Genomic DNA, 23,485 nt, shown 5'->3' with positions numbered 1-23,485 from the left:
CCTCAAAAGCTTTTAACCGTCTTGACCATTCCATTTTTATATCAAAGTTTTCTGCTCAATGCGAGTAGTCTCTTCTTACTAAACGTGCTCAATATGTTGATTGCTTTGGACACAGATCAACTGAAATAGTCGCTCCTTCAGGCGCACGACAAGGCTCCTTATTAGGACCTCTACTTTTCAACTTATTTATTAATACCATAAACATACGAAGAAAAACAACCACGTCACGGTCTCACAAACATTTATTATCGACGACACGTGTTTCGTAAAGTTAGCAGTCCTAACTTTTAATTGTGTGTAAAACGTGATGTATATTTTGGTGTTTTAGTTTTAGGCCTGATGATGCTCTAATAGAGCGATTGTTGTTGTTTTTCTTCGTTTGTTTACGTTGTACCTGGTCTCTTTGAGAAAATGGATGAAGCCTTTTTGTTATTAATACCATTTCTACGGACCTAGAGGTAGGCAGCTCATTATACTACGATGACAAACAATAATGAACAGCCACTAACTTAGATAATGAATGCCCAAGCAACATACGTTAATTAAATAAACGTTTATTTTTGATTTTACACCAGATGAAAATTTTTGGTTGAACTTCAGTCCACACGTCCAGCCCGCTGTACATTTTTCAAAATATATTAATACGGGCTCACGACGACTTAATGTGGTTTGGAGCCCGCCGTGCAGCGGACTGGACGTGCATACATACGCCAAAAAATATTTGGCAACGTTGGATTTTTTCCAGTTTTGTTTTGACGGAACAGGTGTTATAAATTGACTGCTATTTAGTGAATCAACAAATATACGTACAGAAAATGTAACGTCGCTCTACAGAGTGTTCGGCTTTTGATTTTCAGTGTTTCAGACGTCGGGACTGTATTTGGTTCAAGTTGTTACTTTTTACCCAAAAATTTTAAATTTTATTGTTATTATTTTGTCTTTTTTTAAGGTGGTATGCAACCACTGACGGATAAAGATCTTGAAGAGATTCTAAATGACAGTGACTTCTACTTGAGCAATGACGATAAGGAAATCACCGCCGAAAACAATGAACCAATTGAGGCAAATGATAATGAGGACGACGAGCCGGCGCCGACAGACGCAGATTCGGCTTCTGATACCATTGAAGAGGAGTCTGATGACGATAATGTTCCCTTATCCAGAATAAGAGAACAGGTTTTCCAGGAGCAAACAAAAAATAAAACCGCTGAAGTAAAATGGAAAAGAAATATTTTTGAAAGTCGAGAAGATGTCTACCTTGATCCGGAATGGCAGTTACAAGATGATGATGAGTATTGGACACCCCTGAACTATTTTGATGAATACTTTCCAGATTATTTTTGGGAAAATTTATCAGAACAAAGTAATATTCGTGCCATGCAAATGAAAAAAAAACGACTAAAGTCAACAGCCAAAGAAGATCGAATATTGACTGGAATACATATTTTAATGGGCATTTTTGGACTTCCACGGCTGCGGTTGTATCTTATGAAGAAATTTTCTACATGTTGTTAACAATCTTAGTGTTTCAAATGAGGTAAAGCAGTCAAATCGACTATGGAAAGTTCAACCTATCGTATATCGATTCGTAAAATGTGTATTACTTTACCAAGGAGTAAAGAATTGAGCATCAACGAGCGGATGATCCCCTTCACAGGCACTACTGCTCTCCGACAGTACGTTAAAAATAAGCCAAATCCAGTAGGACTTAAAAACTTTGTTTTAGCTACACCTTCCGGACTGGTTTTAGATTTTATGATTTATCAAGGTGCAAAAACTTGGCCAGATGGTTCTCCCGATCAAAATTTGGGAATAGGTGGATCGGTTGTAAAAAAGCTTTCAGAAGATTTGTCGCCAGGGCACATAATTTATTTTGATCGTTACTTTACTTCAGTCAAGCCACTGGATCATTTACTAACAAAAGGAATTTTGGGAACAGGGACAATTATGAACTCTTAGGAGCAAAATAAAAAATGATAAAGAGCTCCTCTCGAATGGTCGTGGTTCCTTTGATGAGTTTGTGCGAGAATACAAAAAAATGACCATTCTGAAATGGATGGACAATAGATCAGTAACAATGGCATCAACATCTTTAGGCTCTGCGCCAGTAACAAAAGTACGCCGATGGGACAAGAAAAATAATAAGTACCTTCTTGTTTCATGTCCAAACTCTGTAACTAGTTACAACCATTCTATGGGAGGTGTGTGATAGACTAATATCTTACTATCGCATTTGTATACGAACAAAAAAATGGCCGGTAAGAGTTTTCTGGCATTTTGTGGACTTGGCAAATTCGTGAGTTGAATCAAGCCAAGACTGCTTCGCTCGTGGAGATAGAAAAAACTATCCTGGATTATCGATTTACTTGAATTTAAACTATATATCGGGAAATCTCTTGCCCTTGGGGCACAAGCAAAAGGTTTTCAAAATCCAACTTCTTCATTAGATGAAGAAACAAGTCAACCTGCTAAAAAATGCGAGAAGTCGGAGATGCCACCAAGAGGTGTCAGGACCACTGGTAATGAACATCTACCAATATGCAGTGTTAATAACAAAAATCCCTATATGCGCTGCTGTAATCAGGGCTGTACAAAGAAAACAAGATTTTTTTGTGTGAAATGTAAGTTTTATTTATGCATTTCTCCAGAGAGGCAATGTTTTTTTGAGTTCATAATTAGAGACTCAAGTCCAATTGTCCAAAATACTGGACATGTCATATTTTTTTCTGTAGTTTTTTTTTGCTTTTTTTAAATCCTTATAAACCTATTTTATTAAAAGTTTCACAAAAAAAAGTAAAACAATCCCTTGGGACTGAAGAGGATAAGAGATTCATCGTAAATGTTATTTAATAAAAAAAAGTACACCACTGTATTTTTCTAGATAGATATAAATACAAAAATTATAGATTTTTTTATCACCTATAGTTTTCTTAAAAAGCATTTTTTTCTCAGGAAATTATTTTCAGCAAAAAAAAATTTTTTTTATTAACTCTACCCTTGACCCCCCACCCACCCCACACAACTTACCAGTAAGAAATTGTTTTCAAAAATCATTGTTTTCCACAAGAATACGCATGAGTAATAGCTGGTTTCATCGTTAATATCTAATCTAATAACACAATTTGTTTATTTAAATTTAATATAATTATATATATACATATTAATAAATATTTAATACCAAAACAGTGCTATTAGATTAAATATTATGGACGACAGTGATTTTTCAAAAGAATTTCTTACTGGTAAAACATTTGGGGTGGATTGGGTTGGGTTGGGGTAAGGGTTGTGTTTAATTTAAGTTTAATTTATTAACATTGTTATAAATTTCATATAATTCTATATATAAATATTTAGTATAAAAACAGCGTTATTAGATTGGATAATTAATATAGACGAAAAACAGTGTGATTTTTCAAAAGATTTTCATTAAATATTTAAAGTATAGTAGTCGAGTTTAAATACTAGATATCGAAATCCGGTGTCAATTTTTTAAAATGCCGAAATTTTCTTCCGTTTGTAAACACAATCGTATATTATATACGTATATTGTACACTTTAATAAATCTACCTTAAAACGGTTGATTAATACACCAAAATCAAAAATTAAGATTTGCATTACATATAATGCAAATAAATATATAATTCAGTACTTACACAAAATTCCATGTTTTTACCCACAAATCTGAATTTCGCATTGAATAAACATAAACAACGCCATTTGAAGGTGTTTTAGACATCTCACAATTAAAAGCCGGTGCCATCTATTCACTGCAACGCTCCTTACGAACTAAAGCTTTTTTTACATGGAAGCGTAAAAGCATTATTAGATGGTAACGCAAGGCTAATATGGGTTATAAGATGCCTCGTCAGAAAACTTGTATCAAATATATGAAATATATGAAAAAAGAATCTCAGAATGTTTATCTATTTAAATGGAGATTATCGTAAGAACAAATTATTAGATTAATAAATTAATATGCAGACAAACTACTTTTTTCAAAGTGTTTAAAAAAAATGTATATTATAACGGGCATTCGTAATATTTGCAAAAAATATTTTGTTTAAATAAAATGCCTGACTCCCTTAACATAATATTTCCTTTCACAACTATAATAAGCCTTTTTAAACCTTGTAGAATTGGAGCGTAAACATGGATTATAGTAGTGTGTGACGTAATGCTGCTGGGTGGTGATATAATACATATGACACGAAAGTATCCAATGTGCATACGTTCATCACAGATTTAATAACTCGACGGCAAAACTCCCGCGGGCATTTTGAAATCGTTCTGGAGAGGGTGTCGCACCGCAGAGCGTTATGTCATTCGACAGTTCGTTCAATTAAATATTATGGTCTAGACGAGTAAAATTTACTCGCGATCAATATCGGATGTCGAAAGTTTCCACTTTCCAGGTGTCTCGAAAACCATGGGCTCTTAAAAATTTAAACATTTTCGTGACGTTTCCGGATCGATAGGCGCTGAATGATTTAAATCCTTTCAAAATAAGGTGTTGTATGTAATTTGTAGCTTGTTTTTTAATTTCTATCAATTTTATCGTGCGGTAAATTTATGTTAAGAAAATGTTTAGAATCAAAATGTCAAAACAGATACTGGACTGATGGAAATACTATTGGATATTGGATTTTTATAAATTAATATAAATTAAATAGTTTTACACAAAAAAGATAAATTTTAACTCCTAAATAAGTCGCTAAGCCATTCGAATCCTAGAGATCCAATTTTCGATGAAATTGTAGGACAAATTAGGCCCAATCTAAACAATGGTGTGAGTTATATTAGCTTTTAGGGGAGCAATCATTTATAATTTGTCCGCATATACTCGAGATTTGACACAAAAAGAAATCCAACGGAGTTAATTCGCATGACCTAGGTGGCCAGTTGATTTCGCCACCTCGCGATATAACGTAACCGCCAAATGTTTCACGTAATAAATTTAGTGTACCATTATGGCGATATTTATTATGACCCGTAGCGCCACCCTGTTGGAACCACATATTTTGCAGATTCATCCCATCCAATCTTGGCCAAAAGAAATTAGTTATCATGCCCCGATATCAATCACCGTTTACAGTAAGTGAGAGTTCTGCATTTTTACCAAATTATGGACTTATTATTCCTACGGACCAAAATGCGCACCGAACAGTAACTTTTATAGAAAGTGTGTGTGTGGAAGTTGTTGAACCCATGGGTTCTCATGGCCTCATGTCCGACAATTTTGCTTATTAACAAAACCACTTAACCAAAAATAGGACTTGTCAGAAGAGATGTTTCTTTACCCAAATGCAGGACCCCCGTTGAATTACGTTAGAACCTAGTGTTTTCGAGTCGCAAAATTCGCCAAGTTGACGTCTGATTAAGTCCAAGTTCTTGAGCACGACGTGGAATGGACTATCTTGGCTTCTGACGAATACTTTCTGAACTTATAGCAATATTTTATAATGTAATCTTGTGTTCCGATTATGGAGACTGACTTGCTTGATCGCCACCGATCTGGTTAATTCAAATTTCGTTATTAGATGACGAGCTGTTCTGCAGGACGATCGTAAATACCGTAAATTAAACGCAGTGCACAGAACGTTTCGCGAAATGAATACTGATTTTGATAATAAGTTTTAAGGACTTCGACGTATTGTTCAATGCGTCCCTTAGTAAAATGTCACTACTGTCTGAGTACTCTGCCAAAATTTAACGATTGTATCATTTTTATCTTGGTCATGCGTGGTTGTCAAACATCGAGCGTTAAAAATGGAAAACCCTTTATAAGTAAGATCCATTAGCTGTTATTGAAATACCGCATAACACCATCCAGTACAACCGATCAATTATAATAATAATAATAATAATAATAATAATAATAATACAGCATGTGTGCTAGGGACAAAGATAAATCCTATAAATATCTAGGAATGAAGCAATAGGCTGCAATAAGCTGACTACTAAGCTCACTGCAAGATTACGACGACTCCTTAAAACAAGACTTAATTAAACTTATATAAAGCTATTAATATATACGAAGTCAGTATTAACTTACTCTCTTGGTAAACATAAAACTGCTCAACCTTAAGGAAATAATCTATAAGGTAATAAATAAAATAATACAGAATAATTTGAGTTTCTAAGTTAATCTATAAAAACTATTTATAATTATAAAACAACTTTGTGACAGGGTCAGTTTACTGAAATCAGCTAATTTTGGTTTGAAGAATGTGTGATATTATGACGCGGTATTTCATCTTTTATCTTTACACTAATTATTTCATTATATTGTAGAAGTAGTCGCTGTAGCAGTAAGGGCGGGGGAGCAAAGGCTTGATTATTCCTAACCACCAGAATCACCCACTCTTACGCCTTCATTCCTAATGTACGATTTTAAAGTCCAGATCTTTAAGATCTTCCTGTTACGACTATAGTTGCTTCGAAAATTTTCCTCTTTAGACCTGTGGTATTAATATGTCGCAATGTTGGCTGTTAGGCCATAATTCGACTGTTGGAAGTTTAAGCTTACGCAGATGATCTGATGATCCTGTTAAAAGGAAATAATAAGAACCCAATCTCAACAGTACTACTAGAAGAGGGAGGAAATTTCCATTAATCCACATAAAATGCCAATAGTACCATTCACCAAAAAAAGAAATATGGGCAAACTTAAGCCGCCTGAGAGGTGAAACCATCCAATTTGCAACGAAGGCGAAATATCTTGGGGTAAATTTAGATAGGGCGCTTCACTGGAACTCATCTTGAAAATAAAAGCCGCATATCTTGCCATGAAACTGTGGCAAGATATGCGGCAAAACCTGGGAAATGAACCCAAAACAGATGCAGTGGTTATATACACAGGTCATCACACTGTGGTGGAGCAAAACAACACAACTACTGGTCAAAATAAAACTTTACAGCCTTCAAAGGCAGGCCTGCTTGCTTATTACGGATGGAATCAACTGAACTGGTTAAGAAGCCATGCAATCACAGCACACTTGGTATGCCATCAGACCTAATGCCAAGAAAAATACTAAACACAAGTTCATACTCGGTCAACATACCAGACCGAGCGGACTGAGATCAGAAACGGATAAAACTAGAGAAAGCTCACATCCAAATATAATCAGACGGCTCCAAAATTAATTTTGGAGTAGGAGCTCTTTTTATACCATAAAGAAACTTAACAGGAAGCACCTGAAAGCCTGTAGACTGCGTCATCACATGAATAGGATTAGTTTGGCGGAAATCGCCGAATGCAAACTATGCATGCAAAAGGACGAGACTACAGAGCACTTCCTTTGCAGATATCCAGCACTACATTTCTCTAAATCAAATTATTGAACTCTTTAAGAGGGCTAACCTAATTGGGGAAGTGTAAACATCTAGAAGTGAGGCACAATAGACCTAGGGTCACAAGGTGTCCCACTCACAACAAACCTAGCCTACTTCAAAGCTATATTATCATCTCCTTAACCCGTCTACTACCTTCTGTCCTTCATCAATTCTTTCTTGTTTTTCCCAGGCTCAATTACTAAAAAATATAACATTTGACCTATAACGATATATAAAAAGAAATGTTCTTAATAATACTACAGAAAACTATAACCATAAATTACCTTAAATCCGTATCTATTTCATAAAAATCAATTATTGCTCACTCTGTAAAAATCTCCTTGCCCTTTTAAGAGTTTACGTAAACTTTTATCTGCAGTATCCAGTTCAAAAAACGTTTTCTTTTATTATTTTCGGCGCTACACTATTTGAACGTCTTTCAAGTCCGTGCCCCCAGAGGATTGGGTTACACCAGCAGCGAGCCAAAGCACCGAAGCTCGCGAGCAGTCAGCGGAAGGTAAATGTAGCCAACGCGATGTTTGCGGCATATTGAAACAGAGCTTTTAGCAGATCTTGCTATGAGGCGCACGTACCCAAGTTCACTGATGCGTGAAAGCCAAATGACAAACACTGAATCGGTAAATAAGAATTCCCTAAAACTGGAATCGTTCCAGTAAAATAGAAAACTTAATGGAATATAAAACTACCTTATCAAGAATTATTTACTATAAGTAAATTAAAGTAACTGCCTGAATATACTTTAAAGAATGCTCGTTGATACTCACCTAAATTAATTTTATTACCTATCGCTGAATCGCTTTATTTTCTATAAAAATTGGAGCCGTTGGTACAGATGGGACAAGTTTGGCTATGCTGCCACACTACTGTCTATTTATTTCCCCATTTATTGTGCATCTTATTATCATCTACTTTTCCAGAAGCTTGGAAGTCTTCATATCTATTTTCAATACCCAAAGTTGAACCAGTAAGTCGATTATCCGACTAAGAGCTATCAGCATTCTTCCTACCATTTCCAAAGTATTAGAGAAAGTTTTGGAAAATCAAATAAGGACTTGCTATTTTGCCTCCAGTTCAATCTGAGGCTTGTCAGACAGTCCGCTACGTAATTAATAAATAATAAGAACAGTAAGGGCCTTAAGTTGAAACCCTGGAAAACTACATGTTCCAGGGATTTAACGCCTTCCACTTTGATGTACTGCTGTTTTTCCAAAAAATAAGGCTAAGGTAATGCAAGCAATTTTTCAAATAAAACCTCAGTTTCTTGAGTTTTTATAAAGAGCTAAACAAATCAATCTGATTGAAAACTTTCTGAAACATTTATACTGAACTATTAAAAAAATCAATGTTACTTCGATCACATTTAGAATTAAAGCAAAAGTGTAGACTTAGTTGACTAACTAGTTCAGGTGTATCAATTAAATTATTGCAGAACTGAAATAAAATTTTCTGACTACTTAAGATAGTAGATAGTTTAAGAGATGAAAGTTAAATTTTGGAAGAAGTAGTTAATGATCATAAGCCCTTACAGGTTAAATTTTTGTTAGATTTAAAGCGTAACCAAATATCCCGAATTATTGCGTAAAACTAATAAAGGGAATGAAAATGTACGATAGAGGTTTGAATAGTCTTTTGATATTTAGCAAAATTATATTTAAGAAATGTTCAGGGTATATTTAAAAAGTTAAATTTAGATAAGCACCCTCAATGTAAAAGTAACGTATCTTAAATTTCGAGTTTTGAGATATTGCAATTTAAAATTTTGGAAACGGATTAAATATGTTTAACATCTATTGAAAACAATAAATCTTATTTTGCTAGATTTTAATATTTATACTCAAAATAAATTTTCAAAAAGGTAGGTATTACTTTAAACAGATTATTTAGAATTTTAAATCAAGTTGGAGTAAGTACAGATATTTTTGAGATGTGGTGCTGTTTTATTAGGCAATAATTATGTATAACCTAAAAAAACTAACATAAAAAGGGCAAATAGTCAAAAATTAAAAAAAAATTAAATAAACAAAATTTTTATTCAAGGTAATACAAATAACATTTTAGAAAGTAATACAGAACGTTCCTTTGCGAAAAAAAATACAAAATATAAATTTTTCCTCACTAAGTAAATTCATAAAAAAAGTATGGTAGGGCTTAGGAATTAAGTTTTTTTGGCAAAGCGTTAAAAGTCCATCTTTTTTTTGTTTGGAAATTTTTAGTTCTTCGGAATAAGCTGGCGACAATTTGCCACTAAATTTTCTGTCAATTTTAGTTTTTCGTTTGCTTGATCTTAAAGAAACGTTATTTCGAACTTGTATGTCGCTGTACGGAACATCATCTCCATATTCGTATTTAAAGAACAAACTATCAGGCTTACCCTTATTTGTCATAATTACCTTTATATCGGTCCAATTGACCTTTATTTTATCAGTGCTAAAATTTAAACCTATATCAGTAGATAATTTTTGAAGATCAAACATTTCAGATTGATCCATTTCTTTTACATAATAGGGTTTTCCCCTTTTTTTTGCACCTTGAATCACAAGAATCCACTGAGAAGGGATAAAAACAGGTCCACCTTTTAACAAACGTTTTTTTTTCTTTTTCAATGCATAAGTGCATACTATCGCCTTCATTTTGTGTATGACCTTTTACCAAAAATTTATGCGTTATTGATTGAATTTCGAGGAAAGTGGTTGCATATAAATACAAACTAGCAATGTATTTATTTTTATTCTGCCCGGCGCAGTTGTCAGAATAAAAAGTAACATGTTTTTCTTGGCAGTTTCTTTCTAGGAATTGCAGAATACGACTTCCAATTTCATTTGTACCGTGCTTTGCAATATTCTCTGACCAAACGTAGCATGAACCCTCTTTGCTACCAATATTAAAAATTGTGAAATTGTATGTCGCAAATTTACTTTTGTAATAAAAGTCTGAGACTTTTATTACGAGGACGGACTGTAAATCAAAGACAGCTACAACTTTAGTTGAATCTTCTAAGGCATTTGACACATCAATCTCTTTTTCTTGTCGAGCTTTATTTTTGTCATCAACGTGTTTGTCGTATTCACTTTGAAGCTGAACTTTTTCTTCAGAAGAATAATTGACATACCTTTCGCAGGTACTGCATTAGTCTTTTTTTGGTTGGTGCCATCCAATATTGTATTCTTCAAAGTTAAAGATTTGTTCATAAATGCACGGCTTGACAAAAGGTTTGTTTGAGGACATTCACGTTTATAGTCACGGTATAGCGTCGCAAGTGTTAGACTTCCTTTTATAAAGGTTCTTGTTGTTTGTTGTCGCAAATAATGAGATTCTACTGTGGGCAATGATCCAATATGTTTTCTTACGCCGGCTTTTAATGCAGGGTCCAGTTTTTTATGATTCCCGTGTTTACTACGTAGATCACTGCTAACAATTTTTTTATCACTGGTTTTTTTAAGAGCCGTTCGAATGGTAATATCACCAATGTTTAAAGTGCTCATAAAAAACTTCTTGCAAACTCGAATTTTTTCATTGTTGATGTCAAAATAATAGGCTTGTGTGCAGTTCTTTCTTTAACAATTTTCCATTAAGTACTGGTATTTAGGTTTAATTGGATCTGTATTAGCGCAAATAAATTGCCTTTGTCGAGTTAGGTCGCCCAACTCCTAAAAGGATGTAAGAATTTCCTTTCTTAAAATTTCCGATATTTTTGTAATGCATTTTTGTTTACATTTTTCAGTACATGGAGTTTGTAGGGAACGTGATGGGACTTCTTTTTTTTTAGATGTTAAGTAGCTTTCACCTAAATTTCGTTTTTGCTTTCTTATGAAGCGGGGCCAATTTTCTTTACTTCGCTTTCTCTTTCTAGATTTTTCTTTCGCTTTTTTCTTTCTAGAATTTCCATCCCCTCTATCATTATTATTTAAAAGAGTATGTTCTTGTTCCAAACTATCATCTGATTCAAACTCTTCCTCTGGATTATAATCAGGATCTTTAACTAAGGCATCCTTATCTTTCAAAGGTATTTGGGGATTAATTTCTTCATGATCAGCAATGAGATGGACGGGGTCACTGACTGGAATTAACCCATCATCACCGTAATTGCATATTAGTGGTGAAAATGCAGCACATTGTTTGCTTTGTATATTAAAATTTGTAGGTTCATATTCAGCCTTTGATATAACAACAGGAGCTGACATTATAGTAGCTTCATTTAAATCAATAAACTGAAAATTATTGGCTGTATCAGATGAATCCACCTAAAAAAGATACAATCTAATAATCTACATTGCATATTTTATTTAGAGTTGGTGCATACCATAATTTCTGTTGTGAAAACTTGTGGAATTAACTCTTGTGGTTTCTAAAATTATTAAAATAATTTTATATTAAATAATATTAAAACCTATACCTATAAGCTTACCACAAAAAATGAAGATTCGTGGTTTATAGAATTGAAAGAAGTATTACAGTCCTGTTCTATTTGGTCTGATGTATCATTCTTTGCTAATGCTATTTCAGTATCAATGCCGTCTATAAAATCTAGTGATAACTTTTCAGTCTAAAAATATTTAAAATACATAACAGACTTTTAGAATTTTGTTTACCTTATAGCGATTTCCATTGGCAAGGGCAGTGCACCGAATGTAATTTTTTTTTCAGGTTAGTGCTTCTTTTAAGTATGTAGCTGTTCAAATGTGGAATGGCTTAAACAATGACATAAAGCAAATGCCCTTGGGAGCTTTCTCTGGTCAAATAAAATCTAAACTACTTATGGAACAAATAATTGGCAATTAATTCAAGTAGGGTGATATATAAAATGTGATAATGCGTATAATAACATAATACAAGAAATAGTAACATGTAACAGAAGATATACATGTGTATATAATATGCTAATTTTCAGTGGAATGTTCGGAGATTATATTTTAAAATCCCGTTTTTAGTTTTATTCTTTCTTTTTCCGTAACATACATACGTATATTTTTTAATAGCCTAGGCCGATGCACGCATCTTGGGGTTATTTTTTTTGGGGTGTTTTTTCGCCTCGTCTGTCCTCTCTCCTTGCGCTCGTCCGTTGTCACACTGCCGCTGCCTGTCTTAAAATCTTAGGTTAATTAATTCTATATCTTACTTTGCATTCCTATATAAAAACGTTATTTTTATTTTTGTAAAATTGTTTCTGTAAATTGTAAAGGGCTTTTTCATCCCTTCTTTGCTTGTGCTAACTAGGGAAAACGGTTTTATAATCGAGAGAATAGTCCTATTTGTCAATCTAATTTTTTTTTTCTTTGTAATTTTTATTGACCTATAAAACTGTACATTTTGACAAATAAACCATTTTTGATTTGATTTGATTTGATTTGATTTGATGTCATAAAAAAAAGATACAAATACACTTAAACGGCACTGACTTTGCCAATATAAATCGCTATTAGTTTCTCGAAAATTATAAATACTAATGACGTTTAAGCTTGAGGAAATTGAGTGGAAGTAAGCAGAACACGTATCCCTTGGAATTAAAAAAGAAGAAAAAACAGATCTTTTAAAACAAAATTACCATAATAATTATTATATTTATGTAAATATGCCTATGGGTTTCGTACGTAACAATAATAATAATATTTATTACATTAAAAAAAACTTTATATCATCAGCACTGAGATGGTCGGTCGAACCGATCATTTTTTCCATAACAATGCAAATCGATACAAACAAACAAAATAAGCAAACGCGACCGATGATACGCGCGCATGTGAAAGCCACCATTTTAAATCAATGGCCAGCGCGTACCATCAGTGCTGATGGATGGTCGTGTATGAAAAAGCACTAACAGTACATTAAAAAAATCAAAACAAAAAAAAAAGAATTTATTTACAAAATAACTTACCTCTGGTTTTTTTCTACAAATTATCAAACATCTTCTTAACACGATTTGACATCATGATTTCAATATTAATTGTACAAATTACCCAAAATTAAAACACAAAATAATGCCTCTAAGTCAGAGATTATGCACTTATTAAAATCTCTCCTAGAAGGTCACTAGCTTTTGAGTGCAATAGTAACACATTCCAAAATAAACTGGTTTTATCAAGATTTTACGGGCCAAAAACCGACGCGCGGCTAATAAAATATCAACGTTTTTTGCGTTGTGGTGTTATTGAATTTGAATTTTCTCAGTAAGCTGTTGAAGATATACTAACATATTTGATGTTATGTTAGTGTTTTTCTTTAATTTCTTAACTTTATGAGAATAGATGTTTAATGTAAAAGTGATATATTTTGTTTTGCGTTAATTTAACACTTTAAATTTAATAGGAAAAAATTAGTTATTACAGGTTAATAGTGTTTCATTTTTAGATGTGTTAGTATTCCATTATTTTATCTGTCAAACATTCTCGATTTTATGGGCAGTATACTTTAATATGTTACTTTTACATTGGAAATTTTTTGCTATAGTTTTATGTTAAAATTAGTTTTATTACATTTTTAAATATTTCCCGCCCTTTTTTCGGATGTGTTACTTTTTCATTTAGCAAATTATCGTCTTTTCGAGCAAATTCAATAAAAATCTCAGTTTTGATTTTTTTTTAGATATGTTACTTTTCCATTGATAGTGCGTATAATGATCTCATGAACTGAACTTAAACCCAGAATTAATAGATTCTTTGTAGAATCACTTTAATCTTTTACTTAGTATTTGCAATAAATTTATTACGTCTTGATTTAAAACTATTTAAATCTCGCGCCAATATTACAAAAGTTACTTCACTGAACTGACAACTATCAGCGATGCGGCTCCTTATATACTCGGCAGAACGCAGTTCCGGAAGATTCTCGCTAAACCTTCGAGATGTCGTCACTTGTGTCAGTCTAGAATTACGAAGAATCAGCTGGTTTCTCGGTGTTTACGATATCTTTACAATATTACAGCATAGTATATAGTTTTATTCATATAGCAAATAATTTTTGTTATTATCTTAGTATAACAGAACCTATAGTATAGTATAGTAGTATAGTAGTATAGTAGAACCTATTATTAACTAACCTAATAGAAGAACCTTGCTTCTAAGTCTATTTATAAAAAAAAACATATTTAATAATTTGTTTATATGTAAAGCATGTAACTACTAACGAACATACAAAGGTTATTTCTTAATTCTCTAAGATCTAATTTCAAAATCCTCGGGCCTCGTGGCTTAAAACCATGGGATCCTGTATTCCCATATGTAAAATTATTTCTGAAATATAAGACTTTGACAGATTCGCGATGCTTTTGGAAGAGGGTGGTAATCGAGAAGGATGATTGATTACGACACTTAAATAGGGGGTGGTGAGGGTATCAGTAAGGAAACCGAAATACTTAACATTTAATAAATCATTAAGTTCTGTATATGGAATTGTTGCAAAATAAAATTTAATGTACTTTGGAAAAATATTTATTATAAAAAAAAATCGGTTCAATTTTTTTTGTAATGGCATCTTACCAATTTCATTCTAATTACAAAATACCTTATTATGAAAATTACATTTTACTCCCTTTGACAGACAGGTATCATCAAGACTTGTATCCTTTCATCTAGATTTAATAACGGAATAAAACGGAACTCTTAAGAGCCCTCTCAACTTACTATCAAAAGGGAATTCGTATATCGTTTGACAATTTCGTTCTATAATTAAAACCCTAATTTGAAATTTATGATTATTAATATAACTTTGCAAATGAAATTTGGTAATAATGCGTTAGACTGTTTTATAATAGTTATATTAGACAATTTAGAAAATCATACGTATGTGTTATATGTATAACATAAAACTCTGCCAGAGTTTGATGACGTGTAGTACCTGTCCCAAAGAATTACATTTTGATTTAATTCTAGTGCATTTCACTAAACTTCACAGCATCGAGAAACAAGAAAATTTGGTAACAAGGAGATATCTACATTAATAGTTTTAAGCAAAAAACTCCATATTATAAAATATTTCAAAAAAATTGTCGGAAAATTAATAATGTTATAAAAACAGACTATATAAGTGCTTAAAATATTATTTCAATCCTTTGTGGAAAATATTTCTCTGCACCAATTCACATCGCTCGCTATCTGAGTTACTGCTTTAGCTTCGATCTTATCTTCCACGATATAAAAGCAAACATAAGTCCATTATGTTGTAACCAGAATTTCAAGACGGGGAGAGCACTTATAGACCCTAAACTGTTATACTCAAGTACATGGAATCTAATTTCGTCCGCCAGCATCAATGGGATTTCACTAATTTCGGCGATACAAATATTTGCCCTACGTTTTACCGTTATGTCCATTAAATCATCGAGGCCGCCGGGATTTTCTAATTTTAAAAATGGATTCAATTTATTAAAGTATATTTGAGATAGTTTCCTCGTTATTTGGGATTCCTTTATTAATTCGTCTGCTTTTAGTTGGAATTAGTAACGAGCCAGGTTATTAATGCTGCACTTAACGAAATCAAACGTTTTAGGCTTGTAACATCTTACTCCTTTTAATTCACGTAAAATTTAATGAAAAACGTAATTTAGGATTTTTGAAAAGTCTGATTTTTACAAGGTTTTTTAAAAGTCAAAGTTTTCAAGTCAATCAATTTGGAAATTATTTCTTATAATAAAATTAATGCATAACGGATTTAATATGGATTCAGAAATATATTTTATCATATGAGTATTTAGACTTGAATTACGAAAACCTTGAATTTGATTCCTACATAACTTCAACTAATGAGTTAGAAAAATAAAATTTCCGCTTATTGGATGTTGATAATCGCCTAATCGTCCCATTCAATTACCAAATTCGAATACCTGATGTAATCCATTCATGAGCAGTTCCATCATTAGGGGTTAAAATTGACGGAACTCCTGGACGATTAAACCAAACAAATTTTAATTTAAATTGCACTGGACTATTTTATGGACAATACTCAGAAATTTGTAGAGCAAACCATAGATTTATACCAACCGTTATTGAAAGAATCTCACCTAAGTCTTTTTTAAAATGAATTAGATGGCTGAAAGCCAGCACTGATCTCTTAAATCAATTTATAGTAAACTAGTATAAATATCAGTATACTCAAATATTCGAAATAGTGCAACAAAAGTGTGAGTGCATCACTCACTTACAAGTAAGTGTTTGTTTGAGTTGAGTTCCATTTTAATACGTTATAGGAATATTTTGCTTTGATGACCATAGAATATTACTTGGTGAAATAAATTTATTTAAAGCATATTATTGCAGTATACAATTTATTATGAATCATCTATCTGCTTAGCATTTACAGTCTGCATTTTTTTATAAAACTATATTTTCTAAGATAACTGAGTGTCTAAGGTATTAAGACTATGTTGACTAGGAGATGATTTTAAAGTAGTAAAGCATTCGATACCATAGATCACCAAATGCTTTTGGCAAAACTGCACTATTATGGTTTTTCGGCAAATGCCATAAATTTTTTTAGCTCTTATCTTAAAGATCGGTTACATTGTGTCCGAACGGTGAATGATGGTGAATTTAAATTTTCAAGGTTTTTGTAATTTAAAAAAGGGGTGCTTCAGGGTTCCATATTAGGCCCCTTACTTTTCTCTTTATATGTTGCTGATATGAATTAGTGCATCGAAAATTCTAAGCTGCACCAATTTGCTGACGACTCCCAAATTTATAATTCTTTTAAAATATCAGACGCTCAGGTGGCACAGAATAAAATTAACGCCGACTTATATCAGATTGCTTTGTTTGCTGAAAACCATAACCTCAAATTAAATGCTTCAAAGTCATGTGCAATGTTTTTTTCACAAAATAAAAGTCATCTTCTAGATTGCATGGAAAAATTTTAAAATTAATATTAATGGAACAGCTATACCAACCGTTGCGGAAAAACGTAATCTAGGGGTTATATTCGATTCAAATCTCAGCTTTGCCTCCCACATTAAGAACAAAATTAAAATTGCTTACGGTCGTTTAAAAAACTTATATCAATACAAAAATCAGTTACCATCAAACACCAAATATTTGCTTTGCAATTCGCTTGTACTGTCTTTGGTGGATTATGCGGACATTGTGTATGGCGACTCACTAACCGTATCTCTGTCAAGGACGGTGCAAGAACTGCAAAATAGTTGTATGCGTTTTTCCTTTAATATATCGTATAGAGACCACATTACTCCTTATCTAAATTCACATTTTATATTAAATATGAGAAATAGAAGGAAGTGTCATATGTATAATTTAATTTACAAAATAATTAAATCAGGTCAGCCGCCATATTTAAGAGACTTATTTTTTCACCATGATTATATACACAATGTAAGAAATCCAAACTTAATTAGAATTCCATTTCATCGAACATCAGGTTTTAAAAAATCATTCCAGTATGTAGGCATTCGTATGTGGAACAAGTTACCGGATTACATTAAAAATAGTTCACCAAAGAAATTTATTGCATATGTTAAAGAAATTCTTCTTGATTCTCAACTAACATAGGCATTTTAACAAATTCACGCCATCAAATTTTTATTAAAAATATAATTTAATTATTTTTATTTAATTGCAACCATATAATTTTTGAATTCTTACTTTTTAAATCAACACTGGTCTTGTTGATCTTGCAGGCATAAAAATAAAATTTTAAATGGTTCATTTTGGAATATCTATTCATTTTTGCGTCGTGTTGCCCTGGTTTTGCAACCTCGGTTCGTGTTTTTTGCCGCCCTTCCTCCTCTCTGTCTGTTGCACAAATGGTACCTATATTAATGTCATTGATATAGTAAATTATTACACTATATTTTTTTTTTGTTTTTATATGTTTTTAGGGTTTAATGACTTATTTTCTTAATAATTATAATTGGGAAAGTCTTTATTCTTCTTTTAGTTGTAATTAGGTTAGTATGTTTTAACGGTCTGAGCAGCACAGGCGCGCTAGCTCGTGTATGTGTTATCGGTTGTTTTTATAATCACAGTTCAGTCCGCATTACTCTTAGCATTGTGTAAATTCTTGTAATAAAAAAATGTAATTTTCTATGTACAATGTTTAAGTGGTAATAAAAGTCTTTTGAATTTGAATTTGAATTTTTCAATCACACACATTTTATACTGACTTCGTTTAGTTGTTTTCATACATCTTTCTAAAAATGGAGACCTTTTAAAAATTTTTAGAAATTCTATATCTTTTAGTTCGGTTAACTAATAGGGTTGTAAAAGTCCAGTATACAGATCGTGTTTTCGTTCGTTACTTATAGGAAACCGCATAGAGGCGAAATTTTGCAACGTCGCGTGTGTACGAGTGCCTGCGACAGAGCACCGCCCCGGCCGGCCCGACTGCAATGTTGCCAATTTAGCGGATTTAGCGGAACTATTTTTACTCTAGCGGAGAAAAAATCATTTTAGCAAACAGCGGAATTTTTAGCGTACTAATTTTATAATTAAGCGGATTTTGGCGGTTTAATAAATTATATCTTTCCCATCTTATTCTTCGGACACCCATGCTGACGTGTAGGTACTAGGCAGCAGTAAAAAATTCATTCGACCGAGCAATTCGTTTCGGTCAATGCGCTAGTGTTGAGCGCCCTCTAAATATTTGACTAAGAAGCCATGTTCGGTGATTCCGCTGGTCTGTTTATTGAAATTGCACTATTGATTTAATTGTGTTGTAAGAATTGCGTTTCCACATGGTTAATAAATAGTTAATTTAGCTTCTACTGAGTTAAAATACCGGTAAGTTTTGGTAACAATGATTGGAACTATTATACATTTTATTAGTTGATAATATATTTTAGTTAGATCCTATATTTTGAAATGGCAAATACGTATAGTCAAAAGTTTAGAGAAGTTTGGATGAAATATCCCATTTTATCGCTATGGTTAACTTTCGTTGAGTCAACCAACGGTAAATTGGCAAAGTGTAAATTTTGTATGACCACAATTGGAAATAAATACTATGATTTGAAAAATCATGCAAATAGCAAAAGTTATAAGAACAACGCATTGTTTTGGGAAATACCAAATTGCCTTTTAAGCCAGAAAGTTAACTAGACTCAGTAAAAAAGGCCGAGGGCAAACTAGCAATATATATTGCATGTCATTCTTCGATATTAAGTATCAAACACTTGATTCCCACTTGTAAATCCTCATTTAAAGGTTTTTTGAGTGTTACATAATAAAAATACGTTCATTTATTGTAATCTTTTTTAGGTTTTGAAGCTGAACAATTGCAAATGCAACGGACCAAATGTTCTGAAGTAATAACAAATGTAATTGCACTTTATTCCCGTAATGAGCTAACATATTAATTGATGAGTCCAATGATATTTCTTTTACCAAATATTTAGGTATATCTATTATATATTTTAGCGCAAAAACCAATAATATTATTTCAACTGGCTTGGGACTAGGAGAATTGGATTCTGGTCTAAGATAGTGTAAGATTATCTGTCTAAGATAGTGTAAGCTTGTGCAACTAGATGGTTGTCTATTGAGCCAGCTGTTAGTCGCATACATACTCAGTGGTTAGAGTTGAAAACTCACTTTCAAACAGCTAAATTAAGTAACGATAAATATTATATTGCGGATTCGTTACATCAAATGTACTCAGATGACTTCAATTATGCTTATATTTGTTTTTTAAAACCAATATTAATTGATGTTAATAAAGTTAATAAAGCTTTTGAGGCAAACAATGCCGATCCAACTAAGTTATTATTATTATTATTAGTTAATAAAGTTGTTACACCAAACTCAAAATTTAATGTATTCACCGATAAGTTCAAGGATTATATCGATAAGAGATGTTACCTCGGATACCTCTTTGAAAATCAATTAAAAACTATGGTAGCAAAAAGTTTTAACGACGAAGACGGCCTACGCTATCGATGTATAAGGTTACAACAAGCTTAATTACCGAAATCAAAAGTCGAGTCCCTGACAATACAGAAGTTTAAAAAAAAATGTCATTATAAATAAAAATAACGAAGAAATAGCACTGATCGACAATAAATGGAAAAACTCCATTTACTTACATGGAAAATTATTGACAATACTCACAATTTTTGGTTCGAAGTTTTTATGTACAAGGATTCTCAAAATATTGTCGTATTTAAAGAACTGGCTCTGGTAGCCTTATGGTTTTTATCGTTGCCGCATTCGAATGCCGAAATAGAACGACAATTCAGCCAAATGAACATTATTAAAAATAAGCTTACAAATCGCATGAAACTTCCATTACTTAATTCAATTCTCGCCATGCGTAATGGACTATGAAAAAATTGTATTTGCTGTAAAGATTTTTTGCTGCCAAATGATATTATTAAAAAGACCAGAACCAACGAATCCTACTCCCAAGCAATAGGCATCGGTGACACGGATGACCTAGAAAATGATATTTTTTTTAACTAAAATGACTTATAATATTTAGGTATTTGTAGATTGTAGTTTTACATACAAAATGCGAATTAATTAGATTATCTGTTTATATTTTCCTTGAAATTTGGTAATTGTAAGTTTCGTTACTCTACTCTTTTTTTTATTTTTTTTATAACTAACCAAATAAAAAATATAATATTCGTTTTATAACATAACTTTTTTGTCCAACCCCTGCCGGCCGCTAAACACCGTTTAACACCGTATTTCAGGGACTAGCGGATTTTAGCGGAATTTCTTCTCAAAAACAGCGGATTAAGCATTCAGCGAGTTGGCAACACTGGGCCCGAGGACGGGTTTAGTAAACATCTGACTTTCGTGGGAGCTGCGTCGTTTGGCGACAAAATGTCCCAAATTATTACGCGAAAATCCAGGCATTTTTAAAATATTTATTCTAATGCGGGTTTTACATATATGACAATGTGTAAAATCCACATAGAATTTGATTCTTAAAATGTTTAATATGCTGTGTTTTGCATAATGAAAATTAAAGCGTTATTCTAATAAAAAATAAAATATCAATTTTGATAAAAATAAAATAAAAAATCAGAAATAAAACTCTAATAAACAAACTTAACAACATATCATTTTTTAAATAAAAGCCTTAAATAAACCGTTTTCTTTCGCTAAACAAAAACTTAACCTATCGCAAAAGCTATTTCGCACCTCCAAAAGAGTTTCAGGTAAAATGGAATTGGCACCTTCGACAATTTTATTTCGCAACTCCTCTAAATTTGTTGGCCTACTAAATTCATGCTTATAAATGGTCTGCTTAAGGTAACCCCACAGATAAAAGTCATTTGGAAACAAATCTGGAGATCTAGGAGGCCATTTAATATCGTTAGTCCCACTAATAGGGCAGTTAGGAAAAGTATTTGTTAAAAATTCTTTTACCGTAGCCGCGTTATGAGCAGGACAGCCATCTTGCTGAAAATAAACCGATCCCAGGTCTACATCAGGTAGGATTTGAATGGCAGGAAGAACTTGGTTTTGAAGCAACTAAAGCGTTTAAAGTGCCATCAATAAAAAGTGGCCCTATAACATTGTCGCCCAACATACCTGCCCAAACCCTAGCCATGTAATGGAAAAGAAGATTCGTCAGAAAACAAAATATTTTTTAAAAAATATTTGTTTTCATTTGCCTTTTCCATCATGATTTCACAAAATTCCATTCTTCGCCACTGGTCTTCAGGAAATACGAGGGCGGCTCAATAAGTCCGTGACTTTTTGAATTTCCCGCCCTTTAATGAAAATGGCAACTCTGCTCCTGTTAACAGAGAACTGTCAGTTGACGCCTGTCAAAATTTGAACAAGCTGCGTCATTTAGTTTGTGTTTGACAGCTGTTGATAGCAGACTACCACTCGTTTTGAGAAGAAAATGGAAAAAAGTGAATTTCGTGTGCTCATTAAGCATTATTTTTTACGGAAAAAAACCGTCACTCAAACCAAGGCTAAGCTTGATAAATATTATGGCGACTCTGCACCATCCATTTCCATGGTAAAGAAGTGGTTTACTGAATTTCGATGTGGCCGTACAAGCACGGAAGATGCCGAACGTTCTGGACGGCCAGTCGAGGTCTCTACATCCAAAACAATCGAAAAATTCACGATATGGTTTTAGCCAATCGGAGATTGAAAGTGAGAGAGATTGTGGAAGCCATAGGCATCTCACATGGTTCAGTAGTTTCAATTTTGAATGATCATTTGGGTATGAGAAAGCTTTCCGCAAGATGGGTGCCGCATTTGCTCACAATCGACCACAAACGCAACCGTGTGACAATTTCCCAGGAGTGTTTGGCGTTATTCAACCGCAATCTGGACGAATTTTTGCGTCGTTTCGTCACCGTGGACGAAACGTGGATCCACCCACCACAACACGCCGGAGACCAAATAGCAGTCAAAACAGTGGATTTCTCGGGGTGAATCGGCGCCCAGGGTTTGTCAGCCAATAAAGTCATGGCGACCGTTTTTTGGGATGCACGTGGTATAATCAACATTAACTATCTTCAAAAGGGGAAAACAATCAATGGAGAATATTATACCAACTTATTGGATGGATTCAATGAGGAACTAAAAGAAAAAAGACATTTGGCCATAAAAAAGTTCTTTTCCACCAGGACAATGCAAGGGTCCACACATGTGCAGTTTCCATGGCAAAAATCCATGAATTAGGTTACGAATTACTTCCTCATCCGCCCTATTCTCCAGATTTAGCCCCCAGTGACTATTTCCTATTTCCAAACTTAAAGAAATGGCTCGGCGGAAAGAGATTTGACTCCAACGACGAAATCATCTCTCAAACAAATGCCTATTTTGATGACCTCGACAAATAATATTTTTCCGAATGGATAAAAAAATTGGAGAAACGTTGGACTAAGTGTATAGAACTCAAAAGAGACTATGTTGAAAAATAAAATAACTTTTTATATAAAAACCTGTCTTTTATCCAAAAAATCACGGACTTATTGACCCGCCCTCGTATTTCCTGAGTTTTTGAATACTTAAAACATTTGTACCCATATTTTTTCCAGATACGAGCAACAGTTTTATTGCTCATTCCCAGTTCTTCTCCAACACTTCTAATGGACCGTGTCGAATCAAGTTTTAGGGTACTGCAAACCATTTTTTCCTGCCGTTCTATATCCTGGACCACTTCAACTTGACGTTTTGTGTGGCATTTTTTACAATCTTGAAGACAAAAAGGAATCGG

At 33.1% G+C, this 23,485-nt stretch overlaps 1 protein-coding gene and 1 long non-coding RNA gene across 4 annotated transcripts in view; both read right to left on the bottom strand.

Moving 5' to 3' along the window:
- LOC126738775 (teneurin-m) overlaps positions 1–23,485 on the bottom strand; it is a 326,951-nt gene that overhangs the window by 224,021 nt on the left and 79,445 nt on the right. The window lies entirely within an intron of this gene.
- On the bottom strand, positions 9,515–13,375 carry LOC126738786 (uncharacterized). Its single transcript, XR_007661444.1, has 4 exons — positions 13,227–13,375; positions 11,760–12,435; positions 11,655–11,699; positions 9,515–11,595 (listed from the first exon to the last, which is right to left on the bottom strand). It is a non-coding gene; the product is annotated as an uncharacterized LOC126738786 (long non-coding RNA).

The sequence above is a fragment of the Anthonomus grandis genome, chromosome 7, assembly GCF_022605725.1.
Source record: "Anthonomus grandis grandis chromosome 7, icAntGran1.3, whole genome shotgun sequence".
Lineage (NCBI taxonomy): Eukaryota > Metazoa > Arthropoda > Insecta > Coleoptera > Curculionidae > Anthonomus > Anthonomus grandis.
Note: the sequence above shows the minus strand (reverse complement) of the source record. Positions and strands in the feature narration are given on the sequence as shown.